Source organism: Dreissena polymorpha, chromosome 6, assembly GCF_020536995.1.
Source record: "Dreissena polymorpha isolate Duluth1 chromosome 6, UMN_Dpol_1.0, whole genome shotgun sequence".
In the NCBI taxonomy this organism is placed as follows: domain Eukaryota; kingdom Metazoa; phylum Mollusca; class Bivalvia; order Myida; family Dreissenidae; genus Dreissena; species Dreissena polymorpha.
Genome location: NC_068360.1, coordinates 35356153 through 35367541, shown reverse-complemented (window position 1 = coordinate 35367541; position 11389 = coordinate 35356153). Strand labels below are relative to the sequence as shown.

General features: G+C 35.3%; 1 long non-coding RNA gene and 1 other non-coding gene across 2 annotated transcripts; one reads left to right on the top strand and one right to left on the bottom strand.

Moving 5' to 3' along the window:
• The first annotated feature begins 7651 nt into the window (after nt 1-7651).
• On the top strand, nt 7652-8290 carry LOC127834826 (uncharacterized). Its single transcript, XR_008028225.1, has 2 exons — nt 7652-7907; nt 8070-8290. It is a non-coding gene; the product is annotated as an uncharacterized LOC127834826 (long non-coding RNA).
• Nucleotides 8291-10796: 2506 nt separating this feature from the next.
• On the bottom strand, nt 10797-10989 carry LOC127836716 (U2 spliceosomal RNA). Its single transcript, XR_008028895.1, has one exon. It is a non-coding gene; the product is annotated as a U2 spliceosomal RNA (small nuclear RNA).
• Nucleotides 10990-11389: the final 400 nt, after the last annotated feature.

The window sequence follows — 11389 nt, the reverse complement described above, 5'->3', positions numbered from 1 at the left end:
ACTCTAGAGTCTAGAGGCCACATTTATTGTCCAATCTTGATGAAATTTGGTCAGAAGATTTGTCTTAATGATATCTTGAATGAGTTCGAAAATGGTTACATTTGCTTGAATAAAATGGCACCAAGGGGCGGGGCATTTTTCCTTATATGGCTTTATAAGGCTATAGTAAAATCTTGTTAACACTCTAGAGGCCACATTTATTGTCCGATCTTCATGAAACTCGGTCAGAAGATTCATCCAAATAATATCTTGGACGAGTTAAAAATGATGCCGGTTGGTTGAAAAACATGGCCACCACAGGGGCGGGGCTATTTTCCTTATATGGCTATAGTAAAACCTTGTTAACACTTAAGAGGTCACATTTATTTTCTGATCATCATGAAGCTTGGTCAGAAGATTTGTCCCAATGATATCTTGGATGAGTTTGAAAATGGTTTTGGTTGCTTTAAAAACATGGCCACCAGGGGCGGGGCATTTTTTCTTATATGGCTATAGTAAAACCTTGTTAACACTCTAGAGGCCAAATTTATTGTCCAATCTTCATGAAATTTGCTCAGAAGATTGGTCTCAATGATATCTTGGATGAGTTCGAAAATAATTATGTTTGCTTGAAAAAAATGGCTTCCAAGGGGCGGGGCATTTTTCCGTATATGGCTTTTTTAAGGATGGCCTCATATAAGGACAGTCTTCACAATAGTTCATTTTATCCATTAGCCATTCGGGCTACTGGAATGGTGAAGACAAGATTAACACAACACAACGTTTCCAAAATGTTTGTCAAATACAAGATACATGCGAAGCCCGCAATGGGCCCATCCCGCGAAAGCCAGCAATAATGCGACTTGTATGTTCGGCCGTTTAAGTAAGACTGTCCATAAATATAGATATAAACAACGAAAGCTTTGATAATTGTTACATGTACAATTCTGATTGGCTGTGTAACGTCACGTGTCTACACGTACAATTCTGATTGGTCGTTTGTTAAGTCACGTGTCTGCAACATAAATATGACGTATGCAACGGACACCTAACGAATACATACGGAAATGACCGAATATTGACACATACGGTAAGCAAATATTCATGCCCGGTAATTATAACCGGAGGCTATTGATTTGTTGATCCAGGTGGCTGCCTATTTAAGATTGTATGAAATGTGGTACAAATTTCGATCATTATATAAATCAAACAATGCCCCAAATGTGCGTTGTGTGTGCGTTATGTTACACAACTTTTCCCCTTAATTTGATTTTTTTTATATTTTATGATTTAAAAAAAATCTTAAAATTTTTGCTATTGAATTACTAATTTAATGGAAAAAAAACTAAATTCATATAAACACACACAAATGATGGAAAATATGCGGATATCAATAAGATTTCCTTGACAAGCGTCTCTGCTGAAATAAATAACATTAGTAATTGTTATACAATTTAAATCTCAATCAAAATAGTGTGTAGAACATCATATGTTGATCGTTGGCCATCTGTACATCTGGTGTCGTCCATGTTGTCATGAAGTTGTAGCTCGCGGCGAATACGATGTTTCATTGAAGTCATTGCCGCCGTCATGAAGATAAGCCGATTGTAGACTAGCCCATGGCGATTGGCATTCGTTTGTTGATTCAGATCTGCTTTCCGATGTTTATATTGCGTCGTCGATTGTCGTTCCTGTTTCAATCATCGTCGATGTTGTGGTTTGCGTTGTTGTTTGTACTTTTAACGTTGATTCCTGCGTCTTCATTGTTCTCGGGACATTGAGATCTTCTATTGGTCATAATGCTTACAAGGTATTAACTATAGCAGTTTACCCCTTTGATGGCTTAGTGTGTCGAAGTATAGTTGACTTCGAATGCGATATCCCCGCACGTCATATCGATAACCACATGCATCTACTCTATAGTTTTTAACGTCATGAGAATCGTGCCCAGTGTTGCGTCACTTGTTGTCCTTCGAAATCTTCTGGCGTTGGTCTTCTTTTAGCGATAGAACCAGGTATTCACTTTGAGAGTAAACGCCGTGATGTTCCATTCTAATTATGTTGTTTGTTTCTTCTATTCGTTGTGGAAGGCGTTGTCTCGCGAAGTCGCTCTTCTTCGGCGTTGTCTTCAAATCTCGATATTTTTATCTGCGTCGTGGTGATACAAGTATCAGTTGTTCAAAATCATGGCAAACATTTATAAATATCCCCTTAGTTATTGTTAAATATCGTCATGACAACTTACTGTGATATCTTATTAAAAAAAACAACTCTTTACAACGAAAAATATAAGTCAATTCCTCAAAACATACTTCGGATAAGTACACGACAGTTTGACATCTGACAATCCATTTACTTAATATGACTTGTGTACCGCCTTAGGCATCATATCATTACTATTTCGACTATTTGGTATTTTGTCATTTTACGCACGTGCAGCCAGTAAATTTTGACAGGCGTGCGCCACTTTATTGCCATAGAGTAATGGTTAATGGTAGACGTAACTGTTCATATCATGATTTCATAAACCTCATCTTTACTTCTAAAGTTTTGCCGTTGGGCATAGATTTATTGACATGTTTGACCTGTGCACTTGTAAAAATGCGCAAATATGACAAGGCAGACTTTTATATATATGCATTCATAATATAAGAACACGTATCGGTATACTTCAAAATTCAGGTCTTTGCTCCTAATCGAACTACTCAAATAATTCTTATGCGACATCGCATCTTCTGTCCATAGCGTAATTTGCTTCGATGGCCCAGGGATAAATTCTCTAACTCATGAGGACGCTAAGGTTATCAGAACCTCGGGCTCGGTATGTCCGAACGCTGATCAGTCAGCCGTGCTCATAAAATATAATTGTAACCCTTAAACAATTATATTAGAAATTTAATGCGTACATATCGTTATATTTTCACTGCGCTATACGCGTCAGATCGCATTAAATTCTTACTTAAAATTACTCAAGACCTTCAATATTACCGATATCCTACATATATTTGCATCAACACAATGACGTATATACATATTTACATAATTTTTTTTGTGTGTGTGTCTGCCCAATTCACATTCGCAATCAACATTATTTTTCTTATTTCCTATTTTCTTTCTTTTACAATTCGGAAAACTATTTTTAAATTTTCCAATAATTTTATCTGTTCGTCCTCTATAATTTTCTTTATCGTTCTAATAAACAAAACCCGCCTTATGTTCTTTATTAAAATAATAAACAAAACTGTCTTAAATAATCTAAATTCCTAAATTCTTAATTCTGCCAATGTAAAATACTTGGTAAATTCTTTGAATATTTTTTATATTTGTTCCTTGTTCGAGTTTTTCTATTATATTAAATAAAATCATCCACAAATTTTCTTTATTAAAATAATAAACAAAACTGTTTTAAATACTCTTATTTTTCCTCGTACATTTTAATTTAATGAAAATTTACAAACATTCCAACAATTTAAAATGTATTGGTAAGCAAAAAAAACACCATAAGTCCGTACATAATCCTATATTCTAACAATACCAAAAATATATAAAAATTCTTTAAATACTCTCTGTGTGTACACCTTTAATTTAATGATTTCCATAACTCATAAAAATAATGTAAAACTCAAATATCTCTTTTTATTCTCAATTCGCCGCTATTTATAAAAATGTACTGATAAATGCAAAATTGGCATGATTTTGATATTTGTAAAATTTGTTTGTACATAAATTATTATCAACGGTATTATTTTTAACATCTAACTACATTAAATTCTTTAAAACAATTCTTAAAAATTTCGTTGTCATGACGGCTTTTACTTTCATTTTCTACTTTATAAATTTTGAAATTCCCTCTCCAAGTTTGCCATAATTGTTTTAAACAACTGACCTGAATTCATGTCGCGTTGTGGTTGTGATGTTTTCATTTTTTCGGCACGTGATCGCACTTGTGATCGTACTTCGGTCGTATCCATGGTACACAGCTCCATAAAATGTACTGTGTCACGTAATTGCGTATTGTTCGTGGAAAACACACAGTTACAACTAACAAAGTTCATTTCTGATTTCTTTGCGTTTTATTTCTGCTTATTAACACAACACAACGTTTCCAAAATGTTTGTCAAATACAAGATACATGCGAAGCCCGCAATGGGCCCATCCCGCGAAAGCCAGCAATAATGCGACTTGTATGTTCGGCCGTTTAAGTAAGACTCTCTATAAATATAGATATAAACAACGAAAGCTTTGATAATTGTTACGTGTACAATTCTGATTGGCTGTGTAACGTCACGTGTCTACATGTACAATTCTGATTGGCTGTGTAACGTCACGTGTCTGCAACCTAAATATACGTATGCAACGGACACCTAACGAATACATACGGAAATGACCGAATATTGACACATACGGTAAGCAAATATTCATGCCCGGTAATTATAACCGGAGGCTATTGATTTGTTGATCCAGGTGGCTGCCTATTTGAGATTGTATGAAATGTACAAATTTCGATCATTATATAAATCAAACAATGCCCCAAATGTGCGTTGTGTGTGCGTTATGTTACATGCATTTTGTTCCACTAGTACTTTTAGTCATGATGCTAGTGAAGATGTCTGTTGTATGATATTACATTTTAAAATAGGAGCATGGATCTTTTATTTTAAATTATTTCAAGAAACGATGTTTAGGATAGTAAACTGCTTTGATACAGTTCCTGTTCTTGCATTTTTTTGCTGTAAAGTAAGTTCATGTACGAAAGGGAACACTACTATCGAATATAATAGGCTTAAATATTATTATAATGGAAGATGAAACCAGTGATATAAAAATTCCATTTACAAAAAATTCCCCCTTCTAAGGTCTGCGGACAACTTCCCCCAAAGTAGTGTGAGGGCGCTGCATCTGTCCGTCCGTCTGAAAACTTTAACTTTCGCTACAATTTTTTTATGCCCCTGAAGGGTGGCATATAGTTTTTGAACTGTCCGTCTGTCTGTTTGTCAGTCTGTCTGTTCGTCCGTCGGTCTGTTCGTTTGTTCGTCTGTCCAAAAACTTTAACATTGCCCATAATTTTTGCAATATTGAAGATAGCAACTTGATATTTGGCATGCATGGGTATCTCATGGAGCTGCACGTTTTGAGTGGTGAAAGGTCAAGGTCATCCTTTAAGGTCAAGTTCAAAGGTCAAATTTTGCATATTGAAGATATCAACTCGATATTTGGCATGCATGTGTATCATGTCAGGTTTTTTTTGGCCCAATTTTATAGCCGAAATTCGGCTATGTTCCCAATCCCAAAAAGTATACTTTTTTCCCAAAATGTGGCAAAAAATTCCCAATTTCCAAAATTTTTTTTTTTTTTTTAGAAAGAAGTCTTATTTGTATTTTATCTCAATTTTAATTCAATTACATCTAACAAAGTTTTATATGATTTTTTTCTTTTAATTTGAATGATCATAAAGAGTTATATCAAATTTAGTATTTCCCTAATCAGTGGACTTTTCGTGTGGAAAAAAAGGCTAATGAATTTATTTTCCCAATTTCATGAAAATGCCGATAAAATTCCCAATTCCAAAGCCATGGGCTATCTTCCCAAAAAGTGGGGAAAAAACCTGCATGTGGAGCTGCACATTTTGAGTAATGAAAGGTCAAGTCAAGGTCATCCTTCAAGGTCAAGGTAAAAAGTCAAAATTTTGCGTTTATTGAAGATAGCAACTTGATATTTGGCATGCATGTGTATCTCATGGAGCTGCACATTTTGAGTGGTGAAAGGTCAAGGTCATCCTTCAAGGTCAAAGATAAAATATATGGCTTCAAAGCGGCGCAGTAGGGGGCATTGTGTTTAACGAACACAGCTCTTGTTGAAACAAGCGATGTCATTGGCTGGTGTTTCTTAATCTTCCAATTTTAATCAGTCTTTATAAATGTGTTTGGTATTTTTTTGCCGATTTGTGTGCTTGGTGAAGGGAAAATGAAGATTGCTGAAAGAACTCTCAGAAAATCTTGGAGATTGACACATTTGTGATAAAACAAATTTAAATGGGAATGGTTAGAAACATCACTGGATATAAATAAGAAATCAATATCAGTTTTTGAAGAAGTATGGATTGACATTGTTGTAAACAAACACATTCATCATGTCTGGTGATTTACGCTTGTTCGGTGGGTCCAGGAATACCCCTGTTCTTGTTGGATGGTATCAATAAATCTTTAAATAGTCACATATACCAAAAATTATTCAATACTTTCATGTACCCAAAATTGCGAAGTTCAAGTTTGTAGTAATGAAATTCTTGAGCACTTTAATCGTTAGTATTAACCATAATTTGGTTTTAAAAATGGAATATACAGGAATATCGGGTAATGAATAGAGACAGGAAAAGTATTAGGTTTATGTATGTAGTAATACAGTCTGGTTGATACGAATGTATTGAGGAATCGATCGAGTTGGGATCACATTTATTCATGTGGGAAAGGGTTAAAACAATTAAAGAATATATTTTTATCAATTTTATGTGTAACAGGTTTTTTTTCTTGGGGAGTCTTAACACACAAAATAATATAATTTGACTCTTCCAAGCTAATTTGTATGCTCCCCCAAAATTTATTTTGAGGGAGCATATAGTCGCCGCTTCGTCTGTCCGTCTGTCTGTCCTTCTGTCCGTCCGTGCACAATTTTTGTCAGGGCTATTTCTCAGCAACTAATGACCGGAATTCAATGAAACTTTATGGTAAGCTTCACTACCAAGAGGAGATGTGCATATTATCAGCGGGTTCTGGTCGGATGATTTTTCACAGAGTTATGGCCCTTTGAAATTTTCCATTAACTGTACATATAGTGCAATTCTTGTCTGGGCTATTTCTCAGCAACTAATGACCGGAATTCAATGAAACTGTATGGGAAGCTTCACTACCAAGAGTTTGTGCATATTATCAGCGGGTTCTGGTCGGATGATTTTTCACAGAGTTATGGCCCTTTGAAATTTTCTATAAAAAAATTATTGTCCTCCCCCCAACTACTGTGCCCTCAAGACGTTTCCTTTTATCTGAATAATATAGTGCAATATTGTGCCAAAAAAAAAACTTTGGGAAGCATCACCCATCTCCGACGGTTTCTTGTTTAATCTGTTTAGAGGGCAGCCCCCCCCCCCCACACCTCCCTAATGGCCCAGGGCATGTGAAAAGTACTGTTTCAGTGATGTGCTGTTTATTTTCATTGTCAATTTCATTTTCCATTCTGTCAATGCATAAGTTCGTTAGTAGATTCAGGGCATCTTAAAACCAATTTGAAAATGTGAGTACATGTATATGAAAAAAACAAAAACTGCATTATAAAACCATTTCAAGTTTAAACTATTACAGCAAAAAGGCATGTCAAAGAATATTAAGATGATTTATTCAATTAAGTATTAAGTATAAGGCTATTTTAAAGTCCCATCATTCACAATCTGAAGATTTCATGATGTGAATTTATGTAAATAAATAAAGAAGTTCAAACATATGAATTGAGAAGTTGGTACATAATTTCTTTAATAAACATACAATGTATGAATGCAGTATTAATGCTATACCTCTCGATGTTAACATCAATATATGCAGTTGTGTTAGGCCACAATTAAAATATTGTTGGTTTGCCCTTTACCGACCCTAAATTTTACAGGTGGGTAGGTAGGTAGGAATTTTTAACCAGGTTTTCCGAAGGAAAAAACTGGTTATTAGATTGGCGAATGCGGGCGGGCTGGCGGGCTGGCTGGCTGGCGGGCTGGCTGGCGGGCTGGCGGGCTGGCGGAATAAGCTTGTCCGGGCCATAACTATGTCGTTCATTGTCAGATTTTAAAATCATTTGGCACATTTGTTCACCATCATTGGACGGTGTGTCGCGCGAAATAATTACGTCGATATCTCCAAGGTCAAGGTCACACTTTGAGTTCAAAGGTCAAAAATGGCCATAAATGAGCTTGTCCGAGCCATAACTATGTCGTTCATCGTCAGATTTTAAAATCATTTGGCACATTTGGTTACCATCATTGGACGGTGTGTCGCGCGAAATAATTACGTCGATATCTCAAAGGTCAAGGTCACACTTTGAGTTCAAAGGTCAAAAATGGCCATAAATGAGCTTGTCCTGGCCATAACTATGTCATTCATTGTGAGATTTTAAAATCATTTGGCACATTTGTTCACCATCATGGGACGGTGTGTCCCACGAAAGAATCACGTCAATATCTCCAATGTCAAGGTCGCCACGACTAAAAATAGATTTAAAAAAAAAAAAAAAAACTTACAAAGGGGGTTAATTTTTTTTGGTCATTTCAAAAGTTCAGTTTGAGTTTTCTCCCTTTATCAGATTTTTTTTTCACAATGAAAACCTGGTTTTGTGACAATTTTGTCCCTTGTATTTTATTTTATTTGAGAAATTATATTTTTTATACACTAATAGTCGATAAATATTTAAAACACTGTTATTAAAGCACTGTTGCAGTGTACGAAGCCCTATGTAGCTTAACATTATCTTATTTGCTGTTTCTTGCATATATTAGTATCAAATGCATGTTTGTGTGTTATTACATTAAATATTTGTTCATTATATGATGTTAATTGCTCAAATGCATTTGTAATTATTTAACAGCCAGACAGCTTTTATTTTTAACTTAAACCTTTCCCTTAAATTGCGCTTAATTAGCATGCAACAAGCGTTGAAGGAGTGTAGAAAGACAGCCCAAAGCCTTTAATGGAAAAATTCAGACATGGCGAAAGACCGTCACATTTTACAGGCCAGACTTGCCTACCAGGAGAAACAATTCACAGGCCAGTTGAAATTTTTACAGGCCTCAATTTTAAGTGTTTGACCGGTTAGTGCATAGTCTCGTCATGGCAAAGTAAATTCATAAAAGGGCAAACTGAACATTATTATAAAGCATTATTTCTTCTTGAATGCTGTGAGCTTTTATGAGTACATACGTACAGCTCAGAGGGTCAATAGCTGGGAGTTGTATTATTGCAACTAACATAAGCATGAAAACTTGATTTTGGGAAATAAATTAAGGGTGTTAGATTCAGTTTGTGGATATATTAACGCTTTAAACATATATACTTAAGCATGAAAACTTGATTTTGGGAAATAAATTAAGGGTGTTAGATTCAGTTTGTGGATATATTAACGCTTTAAACATATATACTTGAGTGTTGTCGATGTATTTAGCTAAGAGACATTAATATTTTAAATAAGTTTACCTTTACATATCCATTTCACTAACATGCCATTACAGTAAACTGTTTAGTGTGGCAAACATAATAAAGCAGAATATGCACATGAATCTGATTAAACACAGATCCACTTGCATATAAATCAAATCATGTTTGTCTTTTATTTTGCATTTTCGAACAATAATCCTGTAACTGTTAGATGTATTTTTCCTTGCGAGTAGACTGCATTCCAATTTTCAAACACTTGTTCTGTGACATTCAGTTCATACATTTCCAAAAAAAGAGAGTTTTATTTGTATCTAAAACGTATGCTCCATCGTAGAATGACACGCTCTTTTCATTAATTCATACTATTTATATGATGTCCGTCGTAAATTCGATAGTCATTTGACCTCGCTGAACATCGTTATTTCTTTTCATTGTCCGCCGTCTTAGATCATGTTAACAGCATGTGTACAACGAACGTAAACTCGTATATGTCCGACTACTTTCGCGAACCAATACTTAAGTATGATGTCGTTCGGTCATTTTCACGGAACACCGCCGATCGCGATGCTGGTTATAGACGCTTGCATTACTGCCTATATTGTGGCGTATGAAATTCCAACCATCGGAGTGACCTAGATCGGTCAGGGGCGATAATAATAGACAGGGATATAAATACGCGCACGTATAAATATTGCTGTCGGCTCTTTTATGATCGTCGAAAAAAAAAAGAAAATAAAAAAAATACGTTTTCAGAAATCGCAATAAAATTTTTTGGGTCGGGGGGTAAAAAGTGGGTCGGTCGGTAAAGGGCAAACAAACTCAATTTTAATTTAGGCCTTAAAAAAAGTTTTTATACTAATTTGCATGCACTCTTGACTAAACATTCCTAAAATCATGGGTGTGATTTCTCCTCCTTTTTTAATGTCATTCTCTTTTACAAATAGTGGTTAACATTGCTGGATCTGTTTAGAATATTTACATGAAGAGTTTAATGAACCCTGTAAAGATGGTAGCGCATTTTGCTCCCCTCATATGGTTCTTATATTCAGGCTGGCAATATCTGTTGGTTGTGTTTTAGATGCAAGACTGGGGTTCATGAGTTTACTCTAGCTATTTTGGGAATGGGGCCTAGCTTGTCCCTTTGAAATGAATAAGTTTGCGTTGTTTTGACTAAAATTGGAAAGTTATGGTTGTTGTTTTTTTGCTAACAAATACGTTTGAGAAATAAATGAGTTATAGTATATTGACAAAGGTTTAACATATAGAGCTGGATGGGAGACAAACACACATGTTGAGATTTATCAAATTTGGAAAGGATCATTTCTTTTTATCCCCTGCCAAAGTTTGAAAGGCGGAGGAATATAGAATTGGCATTGTCCGCCTGTCAGTCTGAATGTCTTATTTTTTTGTGTGGGATGTCAATTCAACAAATTTGCATGCAAATTTGCATGTTTTGAATTGGGAATCTGTCCAAATAACAGTCCGTATATAAATGAACCCCCCTTCCAATAAAATCGCATGTGAAGAATCACTGGTTGTGTCGTATCTGTACTGAATAAAGCATATTCTATGTTGTTTTACTTCATGGTTTCCTAGTAGATAAATATGAGGTATTTTTGTTCTCCCCGAGGGGAGTGGGCCGATCCCGGAGGTACTGCAATACCGGGTCAACCCGTGATGAGAGCGGAGCAAGCCCCTGACATCTCATCTGTGTCCAAAAATCAGTTTAATATCGAAGTCCCCCAATGGGGGACGTATCAGATATTAAGCTGATAAGAACAGATACTACACTTTGATCTTAGCCAAAAGGCCGAGAAGCGATACCCAATATGGGGCAGGCAGGGCATTTATTCCACTTTGTTAAATTTTTATTTGGGTTTAACTGCTAAATGAGACTGTGGTTGTAAGTGAGCATTTGGATCTTAAACAGTAATTTCCCCGATAATGATTGGTATCAGGGAAGAGTATTCATTGCATAAACATATTTATTAGTATCATATTATGCAAAAATATACACTAAAGACTAATAACTTTATAGAGAAATAGGTACTCAAAAGTGCGCACATTCAATTCACTATTTTGGTATTGGCTATAAATATACCAAGGACGACAATAAGCTTTAGGCAAAGTGAGTTGTCGATCTTTGTTTGTTTTAAGGCTATTTATAGCATAGCTTTATAACTAAAGTAGCCCAAGTAAGACAACCAATAGTTTGTTGATAT